This window comes from Rhinatrema bivittatum, chromosome 3 (assembly GCF_901001135.1).
Source record: "Rhinatrema bivittatum chromosome 3, aRhiBiv1.1, whole genome shotgun sequence".
Classification (NCBI taxonomy): domain Eukaryota; kingdom Metazoa; phylum Chordata; class Amphibia; order Gymnophiona; family Rhinatrematidae; genus Rhinatrema; species Rhinatrema bivittatum.
The window spans coordinates 571,597,965-571,619,655 of NC_042617.1; the positions used below are offsets into that span (position 1 = coordinate 571,597,965).

Here is a 21,691-nt window from a genome sequence, read left to right on the forward strand (position 1 = left end):
ACTATTAGATCAGAAATTTCATTTTTAGTTTCTTCAGTACCCTAGGATGCATACCATCCGGTCCAGGTGATTTGCTACTCTTTAGTTTATCAATCTAGCCTACTACATCTTCCGGGTTCACAGTGATTTGGTTCAGTTCGTCTGACTCATCATCCTTGAAAACCATCTCCGGAACTGGTATCTCCCCAACATTCTCATTAGTAAACATGGATGCAAAGAATTAATTTAGTCTTTCTGCGATTGCCTTATCTTCCCTAAGAGCCCCTTTAACCCCTCAGTAATCTAATGGTCCAACTGACTCCCTCACAAGTTTCTTGCTCAGATATATTTTAAAAGGTTTTTATTATGAGTTTTTGCCTCTATGGCAAACTTCATTTCAAATTCTCTCTTTGCCTGTCTTATCAATGTTTTACACTTTTCTTGACAATGCTTATGTTTTATCCTATTTTCTTCAGATGGCTCCTTCTTCCAATTTCTGAAGGATTTTTTTTGGCTAAAATAGCCTCTTTCACCTCATCTTTTAACCATGCCGGTAATCATTTTGCATTCCTTCCACCTTTCTTAATGCGTGGATTACATCTGGACTGCGCTGTATTTTTAAACAATGTCCATGCCTGTTGAACACGTTTAACCTTCGCAGCTGCACCTTTCAGTTTTTTCTATTTTCCTCATTTTATCAAAAGTTTCCCTTTTGAAAATTTAGTGTTTAAGCTGTAGATTTACTTTTTGTCCCCCTTTCAGTTATTAGTTTAAATTTGATAATGTTATGATCACTATTGCCAAATGGCCCCCACCATCATTAACTCTCTCACCAAATCCTGCGTTCCACTAAGAATTAAACGTAAAATAGCTCCCTCTCTGTTGGTTCCTGAACCAATTGCTCCATGAAGCAGTCATTTATTACATCCAGGAACTTTATGTCTCTAGCAAGTCCTGATGTTACATTTACCCAGTCAATATTGGGGTAATTGAAATCTCCCATTATTATTGCACTGCCAAATTGGTTAGCTTCCCTGATTCTCTTAGCATTTCATCAATTTTCTGACCATTTTGTCCAGGTGGATGGTAATATATTCCTATCGCTATATTCTTACCCAACACATATGGGATTTCTACCCATATAGATTCTACTGAGCATTTAGTCTCTTGTATGATCTTTATCCTGTTGGACTCTATACCCTCCTGGAGATAAAGTGCTACACTCCCACCAAGTTGATCCTCCCTAATAATTGCGATATAATTTGTGAGGTCTGCCACCTTTGCACCAGGCAGGCAAGTTTACCAGGCGGCCCTCACGTCCACCAGCCACCCTGCTATCTACATTTCTAATAATTGAATCACCAACTATGATGGCTGGCCTAACCCTTCCCTCCTGGGCAGTAGCCCTGGGAGACTTGTCCTCAGTGTGAGAGGACAATACATCACCTGGAGAGCAGGGCCTTGCTACAGGATCACTTCCTGCTACACCAGGTTGATGTTCTCCTACTGGGAGACCTTTCTGATCCAAGGCAGCACTGGGCCTGCCAGTCTGGATTTGGGACTTGGCTACTATGTCCCTGAAGATCTCATCAATATACCTCTGTCTGTCTCAGCTCCTCCAAGTCTGCTACTCTAGCCTCTAGAGATTGGACTCGTTCCCTGAGAGCTAGGAACTCTTTGCACTGGGTGCACACATACAATCTCTCACCGGCGGATAAAAAATCATACATGTGACACTCAGTGCAAAAGACTGGAAAGCCCCCCTCTTGCTGCTGGACTGCTGCTTTCACCTTAGTTTTTTTGAGTTCCTAGTTAAGTTTAGGATACTAAGGGAGTTGGAATTAGAGTACTTTAAATTTACAGGTGAATTTACTAATTAATCAGCTAGTGTCCTACAAGGGGATAATTAAACTTTCAATAAGGGCTGGTACAATACTATGATTTAGTTAAGACCCTGATTGATTTTTAATGAGAAAGTGTCTGCCTAAAAATCAAGGGTTGAGTGGGTGGGAAAGACAGACACTAGAATTAACCATCTCTGGCTTGCTTATTACCTCAGACACACAGAAACTCTAAAGAATATGTCCCTTTATTTCACCTTTCACCAAACGTTTATAAGTCCAAAGATTTCCCAAAGCTATATTTACCAATCCTCTTTAACCACCATTAAATTGATCTTCACTCAGTTTAATTGAAGAGTTTGAGATGGCGCACGCTTCCAGTCCTCTTCTACTGCAAAGGGTGCGGGGCCTCTGGAAGCTGGGGCTGTGGAATTCAATCCTGGATCGCTTCGGGATGGAGGAGGAGGGCAGAGAAGAGGAAGGAATCGGGATCGGGATAATTGGGATCAGGGATAATCTATACACACTGCTCCCATCAATCCACCCTCCCTGCTCCCGATCCTCTCACTCTCTATCTCTTCACGTGTATCCCTCTGATCGTCTTTTACACCACACAGCCCTCACTCACACCTCACAGCTGTATCGCCCCTCCGATTTCCCCCATTCACTGCTGCATCCCTCTAATGCTCTCGCTCCCCCCCCCCCCCACCACACCCATTCCTGCTCCCCTGCACCTCTCACTGTAGGAGAGGGGATCTTGGAGGGAGCTGGATCTCAGGAGGAGAGGCAGAGGGATAGGAGATGGAGGGGACAAGGGAGAGGAAGGGGAATTAGGAGCAGAGAGGAAGGAGATAAGGGGATGAAAGGACAGGGGGGCTCATAGAGTAGAAATGAGGAAGAGGAAGGACGGATCCACTCTCATGCCTTCTTTCGGATGAGTTCTATTCTCACTTACTCTCATATATCCTACACCTTCTCATTAATGCTCATACATACACTCCACACCCCCTCTGATCCCCTCCCTTATTCCACACACACCAGCACCACCAATCCCTCCCTCCCACAACCCCTTACTCTCTGACAAATACACCCCACCCCACCTCCATACCTCTTATTCCATACGCACTCCCATGTCCCCTCCTGCCAACCCCCCCCCCCCTAACTTTCACCCCAGTCTCTCATCCGGTCCTCTCTCTAGCCCACATACTGAAACCCTCTCTCCATGCTCACCCTCACCAATCCCAGCTTCCTTAAAGCGGCGTATAACAGCTGCAATGTGGCACTTCAGGCTGCTTTCCCTTCCGTTGAAACCTGACGCCGGAGTGTCACTTTTTTAACCACAGGGGATGGCATAGCACAGTGTGGTTCAATGTGTGACATTTATTTATCTATTTATTTATATACTTAAAAAATTATGTACCGCAAATCTAAATTACTAAGCAGTTTACAATAAAACATTCAGTCCTGGGCTACACAGGCAGAGGAAGTAGTCTGATGCTCCCACATTACTGCTGCTTACTCTTATTTAAGGAAACTGGGCTCAGTGCAGGTGGGAGTGGGAGAGGGGGATAGATAATCAGCAGCAGTGACCACTACATCTTTGTCCTAGTCCCTGGTGTCCCATGGCAAATCCACAGAAAAGAAGCAATTCCACGGGAAGGGCTGGATTGTGGCCCTTCCTGCAGTTGCAGAATCATGGAAGACACGGGGCTCTGATTATAACCATAAGAGATGCAATCAGGGATCCAAGTTGAAAGAGTCTTCTTTGTAACTGAGAAACCCTTTTTAACTGGGTTGAAGATGCAAAACGTTGTGAAGGCTTTTGTGCAAGGCTAACTAAAATAAGAGTTCATCTGCAGTCCAATGGCTGACCAAAATGATAAGGGGCATGGAACGCTGTCCTATGAGGAAAGGCTAAGGAAGTTAGGGCTGTTCAGTTTGGAGAAGAGACGACTGAGGGGGGGATATGATAGAGGTCTACAAAATCATGAAAGGACTTGAACAGATTAATATAAATCAGTTATTTTCTCTCTCAGATAATAGAAGGACCAAGGGCACTCCATGAAGTTAACAAGTAGCTCATTTAAATCAAATCAAAGAAAATTCTTTTTCACTCAGCGCATAGTTAAGCTCTAAAGTTCATTGCCAGAGGATGTGGTTATGGCAGTTAGTGTAACTGGGTTTAAAAAAGTTTGGATACGTTCTTAGAGGAAAAATCAATAAACTGCTATTAATTAGTAAGCAAAGTAGCTTGAGATCTATTTCATGTTTGGGTACTTGCCAGGTGATTTGGATTGCCCACTGTTGGAAACAGGATATTGGGCTTGGTCTGACCTAGTATGTCAGTTCTTATGTTCTTATGTTCTAATGTATGATGAGCTTGTTCACTTTTGTTACCTTTGCATGTAGTCTTGAAAAAATGTTGGCAACACAATAGATTGGTTTAAAAGAAACTGAGAGACCATCTGTGGTAGAGATTTAGGATGAGTTTTCAAAACTACTCTAGCGCACTAAGGAAAGTGCCATTCAAACCTCTAGTGACAGCAGAGCTAAAATTCCTTTTTGGAGAGTTTTATTCTTAACAGCAGTTGTAGGGTCAATGAGTTGTGAGTCTTAGTCTTCTAATTGACCCTACAACTGCTGTTAAGAATAAAACTCTCCAAAAAGGAATTTTAGCTCTGCTGTCACTAGAGGTTTGAATGGCACTTTCCTTAGTGCGCTAGAAATGCGATTAGTTTCCAAGGTGTGGGAAGATGTTTATTTGGAGGTTTAAGATGGGTTAGGCCTTTTATTATTCTGGCAACTGTAGGTTGATAGGACATAGAAAGTCCTTCACAGTTTTCATGGTACGCTGCTATAGGGTTGAGGTTTAATACATAATGAAGTGAAAAGGCTTTAAAGGGATCCTGGTGAAGGCATGAACACTAGAAAGTGAACCTTCTGCATTTGAAGACATAAGATCTTCTTGTAGAGCATTTTCTGGAAGCTGGAAAAAACTTTTCTTGTATCAGAAAACAAATGCAGAGAAGACAACAGTGGACTTTCAATGCCCTTAAAGGCAGAGCCAAAGACCAATGTATGATGTCCCCCAAAATGGGCTTTATGTCACTGACGTTTAGCCTGGGATAGAATCTAGGTGTGGGAAGTGCTGGACTTTTACCTGGAATGTTGTAGCTGGATTAATAATCTTTGAATGTTTTAATCATGAAAAATACTGATAAGACAATTATTGTGAATGGCTACTAGATGGCAGGGTACATGATAAAGTCTATGAAGTAGTTTAACCAATGGGACGTGTGGAACAGGAGTTCCTCTGAGTTAATGGTGTAGCTCCTTTAAGAGGTCTGGGAAAAGGATCCTCTAAAGGAGGTGATTTAGGGTATATTATGTTATGTTCAAAGTTGATGAAAACCCATTAGGGGGAGTGGTGTGCCCAGGGCACGTCTCTTTAAGGAGAGGGCTCTTCAGGGGTTTTCCCTCTCACGGGGAAAGGCCCAAGGCTGGAGAAATGTTTCTTGTCAAGGGGACTCAACTTGGGTCCTGAAAGTGGAGGAGTGTTCTGAGGTCACAGTCTGTTGGTGAAAAGGATGTGAATTGTGAGAGTGTGGGATATGAGGAAAATCCCTTGCTCCTGCCCGAAGGAAAAATCTCAAGCTGGTCTGGGAAGGACATGGAATATTTCGGGATGTGATGAGAAGAGTTACATTATGCCCGAGCAGTGAGTACTGATGTAACTAATGCTGTTGTTCTTAACAGGGACTCTGAGTAACATAGTCTCCTGTAGGAGAGAGGTCATACGAATGAAGGGACATGGATCATGGGATTGTTGGCCCAGAGACCTGGCAATTCCTTTAGAATTCAGGAGTCTCCTGTCCAGATCCGGAGAGTTCCAGCTTTAGAATTCGCTGTTAATGCAGCTCTCTCCATCTTGGGAATTTTAACCCTTCCAGTTTAGGTAGTCCTGCTCTCAGGCACCAGGCTGCCAGATTCAATATCAATTCTCAACCTTCACAAGTCCAGTCAGAGAGTTTAATAACGAGGGTTGTTTGTATTTCCTTACTCTGGAACTTTACAAACACCACTGTCTGCTGCAAAAAAAAAAAAAAAAATCTGTCTCATTTTCCAGGGAGCAATACTTTTTTCAGTTACATGCTTGGATTCAAACACATTGAGGTGGATTTTAAAATCATTGCTTACATAGAAATGCCCGCATACACGTATATGTGGGCCTCACGTGAGCAACGCGGATTCTAGAAAGCCACGATTTACGTGCATATATATACCCGTGCGTCCATCACAGGTAAGGAGCAGAAAAGGGGCAAGGCATGGGCATTCCAGCGCAGGGTCACACTTACACACATAACTCCGTTTTTTAAAACAGGAGGCCGCAGCACTTAGCGGCTCGCTAGCACCGTAACTTTACTGCTGCTCCTGATGAGGAGCAGGTCTGGAGATCTCACGTTCTAGGGCTTACAGGACAGGGTGAGGGGTCCGGGTCAACTGGGAGGTGTGCAGGATGAAGAATCAGAGGGGTTCGGGACGATCTCGACATTGAATGGGCAAACTGGTGGACTAGTTGGGGAAACGGAGAATGTCCCTCTCACGAGCATGTCTTCAAGTCTGCTCACATACAAACATTAAAGCTGGCAAAGTCCTATGGGAGATATGTGAAGTAGTTTGTTCGTGTGGCCTCTTAAAATTAGGAGCATACTTACGTGTGGTAGGCGTGTTTAAATCATGCATGTGCACAAATGATTTAAAATTCCAACATATCTCCGCTTGCACGCCAGTGTGCGTGTGCATGGGTGCACACACACTCATTTTAAAATTAGATTGAATAGTTGCAATTTCTCCACATCCAGGCTTCTGATCCTCAGTTCATACATTCTTCCACAAAATAGAGCATCTACTCGCCCAGCTATGGGACATGACTAGATATGGAGTGGAAGGCATTCAAGGTAATCCCCCCCTGGTACACTCAAGATAGTATTTTCAGGCCATGATGAATATTTTCTTTTCTTTTCTTTTTTTTTTTTATTTGGAATACCTCTTTTTATAACAGATTCTATTTCTCAAAGCCCAAATATTTCCCACTATTTGGCCTCCACAGTCCAATCTGGTTTTGGGTGAATTGAACCCAAATGGTATATAAAAATCAAAACAAATTTGGTGTTGCATTTGTAACCAGCAAATATGATTTATGTGTAGCCCGCTTCCTGGGGGCTCTCTGGAGAGTGCTGGGTTCTCATTCTGACCCAAGCTCCTGGGTTCTTTTCCTGGCAGCGTGTGGAGCTGGGGGGCGGTAGTCTTTTGAGACCCCCTAGGCTTCTTATAATAATAAAAGAAACATGCTACACAAGCCAGTTGTTTGTTTTGGGGGTTTATAACATTTTACTGAATACCTGACTGCAGATTTAAAAAGTCACTAAAGGATACATTTTGGAATGACGCACCTCAATACAGAAAAGTCACAGACAAAGTCACTGGTGAGCCTGCACTCCCTGGCAGTAGATACTCTTCACAAGGGACTTTCCCCAATAGTACCTCCATACTGGATGCAGTACACTTACCGGAAAGGAATCTGCAAGGCAATCTTCCCTCTGATTCCTCACAAAGATAATCCTCTTTCTCTAAAACACTGCAGAAATCTTTCTCAGCCAGATGAGGGGTATGGGATAATTTCTCTCTTCTTTGAGACTTTTGTGGTTCCTTGGAATATCTCAGAAGACCATTTTTAAACTCTAAGACCAATCTTTCTTCTTCTAAGTGCCTGGGAACACAGTGTTTTTCTTTGAGACTAAAACTGATACATTTTAGGCATGTTTTCTTCAAACAAAATGAATGCAATATATGGTTGAACTGAGACGATACGATATTCGGGCACTGCTCAGAAATCTACTGTAATTTCCATCCTAAAACGTTTAAGACCTACTAGTTGGCATCTCTAACTTATGCACAGCTTCTTGGATTAAGACTATAATCAGTCTTGTACTTTCTACAGATGGTTGAATTGCTATTTTTCGTGTCTTCATATTATGGAGCAATAAGCTTTTGTTAAACCAAGAACTGTTATGAAATTTCCCATTTCATTTCATTTTTAAAAATGAATGAAATATCTTTCCTTTCATTTGTCTAATTTTTTTTTTAAGTTGTCCAGTCCCTGCCACACTGAAAAAAAAACCCTCTCCCGTACCCTTTCCAAATCCCTCTAGACTCCCCCAGAGCCTCTTACTGCATGAGGTCGTTAAAATCCATATAAATCTCCATGGAGCACGAGAGATCCCCTGGCGGATCCTGCCTTATCATTGCCACCATTTCAAATGGTGCCAGCAGGCTGAGCCCGGTGTCCTTATTACCTTGTTCGGTACAAAATAGCATCAAACTGAGTCTGGCAAGCACTAGAGATGTGCAGAGGGACAGCATATTCGTATTCGTCGGGGGGCAGATACGTTGCATTTGGCAAGGAGGGCCCCCAATCTGTTCATGCGTTCCATTCTTATTCATTTCCCGCTAAAATGTAATTAACTACAAACCCCCATTCTCCTGACCCCCTCCCCCAAGACTTGCCAAAATTCTCTGGTGGTCCAGCGGGGGTCCAGGAGCCATCTCCTGCACTCGGGCCGTCGGCTGCCAGTAATCAAAATGGCGCCGATAGCCTTTGCCCTTACTATGTCACAGGGGCTACCGGTGCCATTGGTCGGCCCCTGTCACATGGTAGGAGCAAAAGATGGCGCCAGCAGTCCATTGCAAGTCTTGGGGGGGTCAGGAGGGTGGGGGTTTTGTTTAAATTCGCTCCTTTAGACGGCCGAATAATTCGGTGAATATTCGTTGTATTCGTGGGAATTGTGATACGTTTCGCGACGCAACGAATACAACGAATATGGCCCTATATGTTGCGGATTGGCAATACGTTGCAAACGAATGCACACCCCTAGCAAGCACCATTTTGTACGGAAGAAAGTAAGAAAGTGATGGCCTCAGTCTAACAGCACAATTTGAAATAGCAGCAGCATTGGGGCTAAGGCAACGGAGAATTGCTTCATCCTTATGAAGATTTAAATGGATTTTAAAGACTTCAAAGGGCAAGAGGAGGCCAGGGGAGGTGGGGGCCAGAAAGGGTGTCGTTTATGTTTTTATGGCGGAGCAGGGGCCGGACAATTTTTTTTAATTGTTTTTTTCCATTTCAAATAAATAAAACAGAATAAAATGAATCGCAAATATATCTGTGTACATCTCTAATATTTTGTATGTCTGTCTTGAGAATATGACTATGTTGAGAATTAGACATATGGGAGTGAATTTTCAAAGGACTTATGCGCGTAAAATTACATACACTGTAGCAATTTTCAAAAGCCCATTTATGCGCATAAATCCATTTGAAAATTCAATGAAATTTCAAACGAGCTTTGTGTGTAAAAGTAACAATTTTCAAAAACCAATTTACGAATTTACGAATGCAAATCCTTTGAAAATTACCTCCTATCTGTTTTCTTCATCTGAATTCATATCCCCTTTTGCTTCTTTACTGGCTCATACCATTTGTGAGATGACTGAAGTTATACTATCTATTGTTAGTAAGACCAACTTTAGTGTATTCATCATTTTGAAGACTTTGAGAGCAGTAATGCTATCTAGCCTTAAAAATATCATTTATGAAGCTGAAGGGAGGGAGGCTGATAAAGAATGTGAGGAAACATGTTTTCATTAAGGATGGACACCTGGAACAAACTTCCAGCAGATATTAATTACAGGATCTAAAACAGTGGCAGAATTTAAAAAATGCATGGCATAGACACAAAGAGATCTTAGCAGCAGAGAGAGAAGATCCAATGTTGAGTAAGACCGGTGACAACACAGTGGGCAAGTACAAATGGGCAAGCTGAGTGGCTCTGATAGGTGTTTTATGTTGACCTGTTTTTTTGGATCATATTTCCGTGTCCTTTATTTTTTATCCTAATATTATTTATTTCTTATATTTTTGCACATCTTTGATAAAAAAACATGTGCACCTTCTAGTTTTAAGTTTATTAAAATGTATCAGGCGCACTTTCAGGAAGCCATTTCAAGGCGACTTAAAAACAATATTCATACACAAGTATAAAACAAATAAATACAAAACATAATACAGATAAAGCCTGCAATAATAATCATGGTCTGAAAAGGCCTAAAGATTTAAGAAGCTCTCAATCTAAACTGGACACTTGTTTGAATAAATAGGTTTTTGGGGACTTTTTAAATTGATTAGTGCTGCATATCATCCTGCTATCATTGGGCAGAGAACGCCAAAAGATTGTAATTATAAATATTACATATTTAATATTTTCAACATTTTAAAATATTGTTCTCCTTGAGTTGCCTCTTCATTTGTTCATTCTACATTCATGATTTGTATATATAGCAGCATTTACATGAAGTGTTGGGGATTTAAAATTTCCACAAATGCATGGCAACTCACATATTTTCTTGGCAATCAGTGAATCTCATCATTAAAGTCAATGGTGGACATTACATATATTTGTAGCTTGCTGTTAAAAGCCATTGCATGGCAGCCCTTTGAAGGTAGGTGTTTTAAATAGCTAACAATATACATTCTTAAGAGAAAATAATACAAGTATCAAAATATTGGATTTAACTGCATCTCTAAACTGTGCGACCCTATTCCAAACTGCCAATGCTGTTATGTGCAACACTTTTTTTGTTTTCAATTTTCTTAAAAGGTTGCTGTACCTATACATTTTGTAGATCATGAAAATAGGCTGTTTTCGGAAAAGGCCATTTTGCGCATTGTAATGCATGAAATTTCACTTTGTGTACAGATGCATAATTTTATGATTTTTCATAGGCATCCACTTGTACAGAGTAATGCTGCATTATATAAACTTATGGAATTCCAGGTCAGGCATTCTCAAAAGTGTTCCAGTGACACCACCAGCCAATCAGATTTTCAGGACATCAACAATGAATATGAATGAGATAACAGGAAACATGTGGTTGAAAGTATGAAACAGCAAAACCACCATTCTGGTTAGGAGTAGCAAAGAAGAGAGGACATAGTGAGGGTTAGAGAGAGGGATCAAACACTTTATTTGGGTGTGGGTGAGTGTTGCTAGGAGTAGAAAATTGGACACTTCAAGGTGGGGGGTGGAGGTGGGGGGTAGGGAGGAGGATTTTTTTCCAGATTGACTAGGACACTTCAGAGAATAAGGGTATATGGATGATGTCTGCAGGGGGTAGGGAAGAGGGTTTTTTCCAGATTGACTAGGACACTTCAGAGAATAAGGGTATATGGATGATGTCTGCAGGGGGGAGGCCCAGGAAACTGCCTCAATTCACTTTCCAATTGTTAGGTTGCCAGCTGGGTTGACATGGTAGCAGTTAACTTTACCTCTGGAAGTACCGTATTTTCCAGTGTATAGGTCACACCCTGGTATAGGTCGCATCTCTTTCTCAAAAGCCATTTTCTGGAAAAATTCAGTAGATAAGTCGCACCATTAGACAAGACGCGGGTGATCACGGCAATGGGCTGCGAGAGGATGGGGCATAGTAAGTGAGTGCCGAGTATTCCCGGAAACACGTGGGAGGCATCCTAGGGGGAGCAGCAAATGTAAGCGGGCTGCGTGGTGTGCGAGCGGCTGTTGGTGAGGCCACGTGGAGGAGCGAGTGCACGGAGGTTCCATCAGTAAGGAAAGAGGGAGACACACACACTGACACTGAAAGCACCGCATATTAGTCACACCAGTGTATAAGATGCAGTGATGGAAATTCTAGAAAAAAAAGCATGTCTTATGTATTGGAAATACTGGTCATTTGCAATGTGGCTGAGGTAAATTTAATGCAACTTTATGAATACTTCAATATTCATAAAGTAATACTCATAAAGTTCAAAATTTAATGCAACTTTTTATGAATACTTCAGTATAACAGCAGTGGACTGCAAGGAACTACAGAAGGACATTGTAGGACTAGGAAACTGGACAACGGAATGGCAGATGCAATTTAATTTAAAGTGAAAAGTGATACATATAGGGAAACCCAATCCCAACTACAGGTACATGATGCTGGGTTCTGTAGTGGGGGTCACTACCTAGGAAAAGGACCTTGGAGTCCTTCTGGACAATACGTTGAAATCCTTGGCTCAGTGCATGACTGCGGTCAAAAAAAGAAATAGAATGTTAAGAATGATCCGAAAAGGAATGAAGAGTAAAACAGAAAATATCATAATGCCTCTGCATCGAGCCATGGTTCAACTGCACCCTGAGTATTATATGCATTTCTGGTCACCCCATTTCAAGAAAGACCAAGCAGAACTAGAAAGGTACAGAGGAGGGCGACAAAAATGATAAAAAGGATGGAGCATCTCTCTTATGATGAGAGGCTACACATGTTAGGGTTCTTCAGCTTGGGAAAGAGAAAGCTGAGGGCAGTTTATAAAATCTTGAATGGAATGGGTAAATAAAAGATTTTGTTTTACTCTTTCAAATAATACTAACATAAGGGGACACTCCATAAAACTAACAACCAGCAGATTGGAACCAAATTGTAGAAAGCACTTTTTCACTCAGCGCACTGTCAAGCTATGGAATCTGTTGTTAAAAGACGCGATCAAGACAACCATCATATTGGGGTTTAAAAGAGGTTTGGACACGCTCCTGGAGAAAAAGTCGTTAATGCATTATTAGCGAGGTAGACTATCCCTGGAAGTGAGTAACAGAAATTAGATCTACTTTATGGGATCTTCCAGTTGTTTAAGACCTGGATTGGCCAATGTTGGCAAAAGGATGTTGGGTTGAATGGACTTTTGGTCTGACCCAGCATGGCAATTCGTGTTATTATAAGTGAGATAAATAAATAAAAATATGTCAGTGCCCTTGAGCAGCAGGCAACTGACATCACGATTCCCTCTGGCATCCAATGACTTAGTAGAGCACCCATGCCATGTGGTGAAGTGTCACAGGTAAGACCCAGCAGTTTTTCATGTCGTAGGTTACCAGTATTACTTTAGAAGAAGGCAATTTTATGATGGCATGTCCACTTCCCCGGCGCTCCTTGTCCAGAAGTTGGCGAAGAAGTTTAGCAACAATGGCCTTTATTGTTTGAGAAGCTGTGATGCATACTGAGGAAACCAATGCAATCTTGCAACTCCTGCATGTGATGAGTCAAAGGTGCTTTGGGTATTGCTCAAACCTTTTCACCCATTAAACAAAATCCTTTTTTGTTATTGTAATAAGCAGAAGGAATCGATTTTAAGAGCAGCCCATGCCCACGTGGCTGTGCTGGTTTTATAACATGCGCACAGCGAAGATCCAGCATTTGGGTAGGGGGCGGATCCTGCTATAAAAATCTCTCTTTTACTTTGGCTGCCTGCAAGGGTAGTGAGACAGGGTATCTTGATAGACTCCCGGGTCTAGGGAACATTTTGGGGGGGGTTCATTTCAGGCCAGTCAGGCCCTAATTGAACGTAGTGCCCCCACAGTCCTGGGGCCAATGTTGTAAGCCGTGGGCTTTCACCCCGGCGCAAATACTGCAAAGTATACTAAACTGCAGTACTGAATACCGCAGCTTCATAATCCTGGCAGTATATTCCCAAAGCCATTTTATTTCAAATATCTACCTCCAAATAATTAAGAGCAGGCCTGGATTTGTCAATAAGCACACTAGACCTGTGCCTAGGGTGCTGAAAATCTGTGGTGAGCAAACCAGCTGAAGAACTACTGCCTTCCTGCTGTGCTGAATAACACTCAGCAGAGAACAGCTCTCTGCTTCCTTATCCAGCTGCAGGGAACAGGAGTGGGGGGTGTGAGCTTGGAGCAGGCAGCAAAGGGGTTCATTTTGGGAGGTTAAGAAAGGGTTAAGCGAGAGATCGTTGGGATGTGAGGAGAAGGGCCAGGAGATGATAATCAGCTAGGGTTACTCCTCGGGGAATTCTGCGCTACTGCAAAGTGCAGAATTTGTGTGGAATTCCTCTTCTGCGCAGATTTTCCATTTTCTATGCAGAACATCCATTTTCTGTGCAGAATTTGGAGCAGGCCCCGGTGTGCCGCAAGCAGAGTCCATCCCACTCACAACAAAGATCGTGTAGGCCCCAGCATGCTGTGAGTGGAGCCCATCCCACTCGAGGTGAAAATTGTGTAGTCCCTGGCGTGCCGTGAGCAGAGTCCATCCTGTTTGTGGTGAAGATCGTGCAGGCCACGGTGAGAAGGAGTCTGTGTGTAGAAGAGTGTGTGTGTGTAAGCAAGATTGCAAGCCTGTGTTTTGGGGGGAGTGAGAGAGAGTATGTGTGACTGTGCATGTGTGTGTGTTTGCCAGAGAGAGGGAGCCTATGTGAGGAGATTGAGAAGAAGTGTGTATATATGTAAGAGATCGGGAGCTGATGTGTGTGAAAAAGGGATTGTGTGTATCTGAGGAAGGTGAGGAAGTGAGGGTGCTTGTATGTTTGTAATAGAGGCAGCCTGTATAAGGGTGTGTAAGTGTGAGAAAGAGAGTCTGTGTGAAGGGATGTGTATTTGTGTGAGACAGAGAGAGGAATCCTGTGTGTAAGAGATTGAGAGAGAGAAGAAGCCAGTGTGCAGGGGTACGGGAGAGAGAGAGAGACAGCCTGTGTGAAGCTGTATGCATGAGTGAGAAACGGACCCTGTGTGAGTGTGTGTGCAGGAGAGTGGGAGACCGTGTAAGGTGTGTGGATGTACAAGTGAGAGCGAGCCTGTATGAGGGGATGTGTGTGTGTGTTAGAGAGGAAGGGAGCCTGTATGGGGGGGGGGGTGTATGAGAGAAAGAGAGGCTGTATAAGGGGGAGTCTATGCACTCTAGAGAGAAGGAGCCTGTGTGTGTGTGAGAGAGGGAGCCTGTGTGAGGGGCAGTACTGAGAGAGGGGTCAATCTCTAGGAGTGGAGATAGAGTGGAATGGGTTGATTCTAGAGGGGGAGGGGAGAGATAGTGGCAGGGTGGAGGAACTGGGGCCTGAGAGGGCAAAGTGAAAGGAGACTGGCCTGGGGAGAGAGTAGGGAGAGTGAGTGGAAGGGACACTCTTCCAGTGAACTTCAAGGGAAATTTTGCTGAAAATATTTAAAACTTTGCATCTTTAAGTAATAAAGTTTTTCTGTATTACATTTTAAATTAATTACTTAAAGACTGTCAGGTATATTGTGTTATTTTGATCAATATAACGTATGCAGAATTTTAAGATTTTGTGTGCTGAATTCCCCCAGGAATATAGAGGGCGTCTGTCTGTCTGTGTGTGAGAGCGAGAAAAACTGGGGGGAGGAGGAATGGAGGCAGTGAGAATGAAGAGATTGGTGTTGGCTGTAGGCGCATATGTACCAGACTGAGTGGGAATTTAGAGAGGGGATGGAAGGGGGACTAGGACTGGAGCCCAGGAAGGACCCTCCCACCTAAGGATGAGAACCCTCCCTCCCATGATCTCAGATTCGAGCCCTCAGTCCCTAGAGCCTCCCTTCCTTAGAACCTCTCACTTCTCCCAAAACAATCCCCGAATCCCAGATCCTACCTCTTTCTCTCCCATCCCAGATTCCCTTTCTCCCTGCCCCAGGTCTCTTTCTCTCTCCTTCCCCACCCCTAGTTCTCTCTTCTTCTCACTCTCCTCTCCCCAGTTCCAGTCCTCTCTCTCCTCCCCCATCCCTAGTTCTCTCTTCTTCTCACTCTTCCTCTCCCCAGTTCCCAGTCCTCTCTCTCCTCCCCCATCCCTAGTTCTCTCTTCTTCTCACTCTCCTCTCCCCAGTTCCCCCAGTCCTCTCTCTCCTTCCCCATCCCTAGTTCTCTCTTCTTCTCACTCTCCTCTACCCAGTTCCCAGTCCTCTCTCCCTTCCCCATCCCTAGTTCTCTCTTCTTCTCACTCTCCTCGCCCCAGTTCCTAGTCCTCTCTCTCCTTTCCCATCCCTACTTCTCACTCTCCTCGCCCCAGTTCCTAGTCCTCTCTCTCCTTCCCCATCCCTAGTTCTCTCTTGTTCTCACTCTCCTCTCCCCAGTTCCCAGTCCTCTCTCTCCTTTCCCATCCCTAGTTCTCTCTTCTTCTCACTCTCCTCACCCCAGTTCCCAGTCCTCTCTCTCCTTCCCCATCCCTAGTTCTCTCTTCTTCTCACTCTCCTCGCCCCAGTTCCCAGTCCCTCTCTCTCCTTCCCCATCCCTAGTTCTCTCTTGTTCTCACTCTCCTCTCCCCAGTTCCCAGTCCTCTCTCTCCTCCCCCATCCCTTGTCCTCTTGCTCTTTCCCATGTCTGATATCTCCTCCCTATGACACTACTTGAGATCCCTTTTCTACAGTGTAAGCAAGGTTGGAAAGCATTTTTAGAATATAAAAGATGGAAATATTTGCCAGTGTGCTTCAGAATTTTCTGATTCCTGCTTGCAGGAAACTGTGGGATTGTGCCTTAGATCTTCTACTCCTTATCATCTGATTTTCTTGCGTTTGGGATAGTGGAGGAGAGCAGCACCAACAGTGCCTAGAGGTGGCAAAAATCTGTCACTGACTAAGAGGCTTTGTTCTCTAAGGTCAATTTTAAAATAAATGTTTGTGCGCAAACATGCGCGTTTATGTGAGCACACGCGGGTGAGGAACTGAATTTTAAATGGCGCACCAAAGTACACGCACACTTTACAAAATGCGTGCATCATTGCATGCATTTCTGTGCGTGTATCTTGTGTGCGCAGATGAACGTTGTCATGTGTGTGCGTCTGGCGTGTCAGTTTGAGCACCACTTCGGGATCCACAGGGGCGTAGAAAGCAAAATGCTTTGTCCTGCCCCCAGACCAATTTTACCACCAGGGACGTCCAATGTTTGGACGTCCCTGGTGGTGGCCAATGAGGCCTACCTATTTTTTGTGCCAGGGTTGCGCCGGGACTTCGGGCACAATAAACTCGCTTGGATGAAGCTCTGCACCACTTTTAATCATGGTGCCTCCTACCTACTTGGGGTAAGTTGAATGGGGGTAATGGTGTGGGGAGGGTCAGGCCATACATAGAGGGGCTAGTAATGGTGTCTAGAGGGGGTGGGGTCATGGGTAGTGAAGGTCAGGCCATGCATGGGGGGCTAGTGGGGGGGTATTGAGTGTGGTACAGCTACTCGCATCGGAACGAGTAAAAATTCATATTAACACACCAGTGTGGCACTCACATTGACAGCAGGCATGCCCTAATAATGAGCCTCATATTTTGTTTCCCTGTAGATTGAGGACTTGAAGAAGAAGGCCCGGGAGCTGCACCTGAAGTGGAGGTGTTGGCTGGCCTGGTGGCGCACTCGGTGGGATGGGGCTGGAGGTAAGATATTCCTCATGCTAGCTTGGATTGGCTAACATGCTCCATTTATGTCCTCTCTCTCTGTCAGGTATCACATTACTCGCCCACTCCTCTGCCAAGCGTAGTCTCACCCTTCACCTTACACTAATCCTCCTTCACATATCTCTCTATGTCACAGGCTCCATTCTCCTGAAAGTGTTTAAGAAAGACACCCTGTAACCTAGCTGGCATGCCTTCAGGGACTTTACTCCCACTTAACATGGATTTCACCGTAATCAACATGACTTAGGTCCTACACAACAATGTGTAGCATTACATCTCTGCACGTCTTGCTACATACACCTCTACCGGTGATTTGCACCCCTGTTGCACATTTCTTTCCCTTACCCCCTAGCTCATAGTCGCCTCCAGCACTATACATCATGTTTCCATCAATGGGCAGGATGTCTGATCACCAACCAAAATGGAAGGCAGCACCTGGATGACCAGGTTGTCCCATACCTAACGTTTCCCTTTACCTTCACCTCTCCCTCCAAAGGCAAGTCCTCTCAGTCCTCCAGCACATCATACTCTGCAGCATGTAAGCACACAACATGACACACACACTTGCTTTTGTCTTCACAGACACCAGCTCCTCATCGTCGTCATCCTCCTTGGACGAGGAGGAAGAAGCCAGAGCAGGCAACAGCGGCAAGGTGCCATCCCCACACCCTGCCAAAGCAGCAGCAACCACCACTGGGGAGGAGCAGGATGCTTCTCCCCCAACCCAACCACCACAAAGGGAACCAGTGGTGGTGGTGGTCCAGCCCTCTGCCTCCAGCAGGCGCAGGCTGGGTCTGAACAGCCCCCAGACCTCCCGTAGGGCCCCCTCTCCATTTGACCCAGGGCGATAGAGATGCCACAACATGGACTGGCCAGCCTGCATCCCAGTCTGCTGCCTCTGCGTCATCCGCACCCCAGCAGCCAGGAAGAGGCTCTTCAAAGGAAGCAGCTGCTCCCGATAGCCTCTTTCTAGGTGGCAATCTGAAGCCGTGGTGCAGGTGATGGCAGAGGAGGATGCAGGTATCGCTTGGGAGTCTGCTCAGGATGATGCACTGCCAGGGTCGTGCCCTGCGGCTTCAGGGCAGCAGCCAACAGCCATCCTGAGCAGACTCCTAAATCTGAGTTTGCGGCTGTCCCCAAGTCCCTAGGGGTTTTTGTTTGGATAATAGTTTCCTCCCTAGTTAGCCCTTCCCCCATCCCTTTTTTATTTTTCAATGTTTCTTGCAATATAAAATTATAAATGTGTTAAAATAACAAAATAAAATGTTTAACATAACATGATACTTTGCCCGAGTTAATAGTTTCCATGAGGTGAATAATCCAAAGTGAATATTTACATTGATAAGCTGGAGTAACAAGTCTAACTTGTGAGTTATCCCTCTAAATGGCTATGAATATTGACCTCTATGGCTTTTTTTGCTGTGGGAATAGCCATGATGGCAGTTCACACACTTTAATTTCATGCTCAAGAGGTATTAGAGGGAAAAACACACAGCACCTTTCTTCCGATTGTCTGTCTACCCCTGAACCCACACAGTCTGCATTCCCATCCACCAGCAGTGTAAGTATGCTGCATGTGTAAGGTCATTAGTAAAGCTGTATAACGTATAGTCAATATCCCCTAAGTGATACAATATACAATAAATCCATGCTACAGTTTGTTTTTCATTCATTAGCTAGCTCGACTTGGCTTTAAATAACAGTATGCAGTCTACCTCTCTCCTGCCTCATAAGGGTTTGCCTTCATAAGAACATAAGGACATGCCATACTGGGTCAGACCAAGGGTCCATCAAGCCCAGCATCCTGTTTCCAACAGCGGCCAATCCAGGCCATAAGAACCTGGCAAGTACCCAAAAAAAGTCTATTCCATGTTACCATTGCTAATATAGCAGTGGCTATTTTCTAAGTCAACTTAATTAATAGCAGGTAATGCCTAACTATACAGCAGATGGATGACTATAGGAAATACCTTCAGAGAGCAAATAAAACAAGATCTGTGAAGAATCTACCATTCCTGGTCCACCTGTATCTTACTGGGGAAGCAAGATATGCAGCCTTCTGAAAATTGTTGGCCTGTTACAGCAACCATTCCTTGCTTGTCTTTTGATCTGCAAATCTGAAGCTCTTCCATATATGGGTAAAATCCAGGATGGCCCCTGATTGAGGCCAATCCTGTCATCAAGCCCCTCAGCTGGAAAATGATATGAAGTGTAAATCACATCATCTCTTTCACATCCTAACATTTTAAAAAGACAAGAGAAATGGGAAGGGGCAGGAGCAACACACCAGAAGACTGGAGGGTGGCTAATGTAACCCCAATAATTAAAAAGGGCTCCAGGGGATCAGGGAAACTAAAGACCAGTGAGCCTGACTTCAGTGCCAGGAAAAATAGTGGAAAGTGTTCTAAACATCAAATCACAGAACATATAGAAAGACATGGTTTAATGGAACAAAGTCAGCATGGGTTTACCTAAGGCAAGTCTTGCCTCACAAATCTACTTCACTTTTTTGAAGGGGTTAATAAACATGTGGATAAAGGTGAACTGGTAGATGTAGTATACTTGGATTTTCAGAAGGCGTTTGACAAAGTTCCTCATGAGAGGCTTCTAGGAAAAATAAAAAGTCATGGGATAGGTGGCGATGTCCTTTCGTGGATTGCAAACTGGCTAAAAGACAGGAAACAGAGAGTAGGATTAAATGGGCAATTTTCTCAGTGGAAGGGAGTGGACAGTGGAGTGCCTCAGGGATCTGTATTGGGACCCTTACTGTTCAATATATTTATAAATGATCTGGAAAGAAATACGACGAGTGAGATAATCAAATTTGCAGATGACACAAAATTGTTCAGAGTAGTTAAATCACAAGCAGATTGTGATAAATTGCAGGAAGACCTTGTGAGACTGGAAAATTGGGCATCCAAATGGCAGATGAAATTTAATGTGGATAAGTGCAAGGTGATGCATATAGGGAAAAATAACCCATGCTACAGTTACACATATTAGATGCTACAACCCAAGAAAGAGAGCTAGGTGTCATAGTGGATAACACATTGAAATCATCAGTTCAGTGTGCTGCGGCAGTCAAAAAAGCAAACAGAATGTTGGGAATTATTAGAAAGGGAATAGTGAATAAAACAGAAAATGTCATAATGCCTCTGTATCGCTCCATGGTGAGACCGCAACTTGAATACTGTGTACAATTCTGGTCGCCGCATCTCAAAAAAGATATAGTTGCACTGGAGAAGGTACAGAGAAGGGCAACCAAAATGATAAAGGGATGGAACAGCTCCCCTATGAGGAAAGACTAAAGAGGTTAGGACTTTTCAGCTTGGAGAAGAGACGACTGAGGGGGGATATGATAGAGGTGTTTAAGATCATGAGAGGTCTAGAACGGGTAGATGTGAATCGGTTATTTACTCTTTCGGATAGTAGAAAGACTAGGGGACACTCCATGAAGTTAGCATGGGGCACATTTAAAACTAATCAGAGAAAGTTCTTTTTCACTCAACGTGCAATTAAACTCTGGAATTTGTTAGGGATGTGCTTCGTTTTTATCTGCTGGGTCGGGCGACCCATGGAAAACTTTGTTTTCCAACAGGTCGGGTTTTTTTTTCTTGGCAATTTTTGCTGAAAAAAAACGGAAAAAAAACCCCCAACCCTTCAAATTTAGTTAATCACAACCCCCCCCCCCCCACCCCCCAAAAAAAAACTTGCCTAAAGTCCCTAATTCGGGAAAAACTATTGCACATCCCTAGTAATTGCTCCTTCACCTGGAAGAAAAAAGAATTAATGATTCTGTAGCATTGCATGTGAAGATATAATTGTATTAAATGACAGTTCACTGACATTGCTTAGAAACATGTTGGGTGGGCATTCGACTCTTTGGGCATTTTGTATGTTTTTTGTTTTCCAAAAGCTGAGCTTGAGAGCAGACCCTGGATTTAGTTCAGCTCCCTGTTAATGTGATCTTTAATACATAGGACCTTTTTTTTTGCATCTGAAATATTTTGAGATTGGGATTGTGCTGGTGAGTGAATGGTGTTCCTTATATTCACTATGGTCCAGCTGACTGTAGCAGAACCAGTAAGGATCACTACATTTTTATGCCTTGTCCATCACTAGTTTACATCTGCATTTCCATAAGTGATATTAGCCAGTGTGACGGAGTGCCCAAATCCGTCTCTTACAAAAAAATGGCAACAGTGCCCTTGTGATAAGGTCAGCGTAGTGCCCGTGTGTTAGAGAGCTGTACGAGCCCCTGTTGGAAGGGGTTATGAGATAGAATAAAATTGCTGCACCTATGTGACGCAGTCAGAAAGATTCCAGGATTTGGAACTCAAAGGCATGCCGTCTCCCCACAGAGGAGTGCCCCTGGGCCTGTCCCATCCACAGGGAGGAGAAGAAGAGAAGAGTCCCTGCTGAGTGAAGGAGGCTGGGACCTGAGGAGAGATTGGCCAAGCCGTATTGAAAGGCTTGGCCAATCTCTGCCAGTAGGGGCAGAGTCCTGGGAGTCTAGTGTGTGCTGAGAGAAGTGTTACTGTGAAAAATCTAAGTCTGAGAAGCTCAAAGAAGAGGGGAATT

At 43.9% G+C, this 21,691-nt stretch overlaps 1 protein-coding gene across 1 annotated transcript in view; it reads left to right on the plus strand.

Annotated features, from left to right (window-relative positions):
* ESR1 (estrogen receptor 1) overlaps positions 1–21,691 on the plus strand; it is an 829,643-nt gene that overhangs the window by 735,430 nt on the left and 72,522 nt on the right. The gene's annotated exons all lie outside the window — the stretch shown is intronic.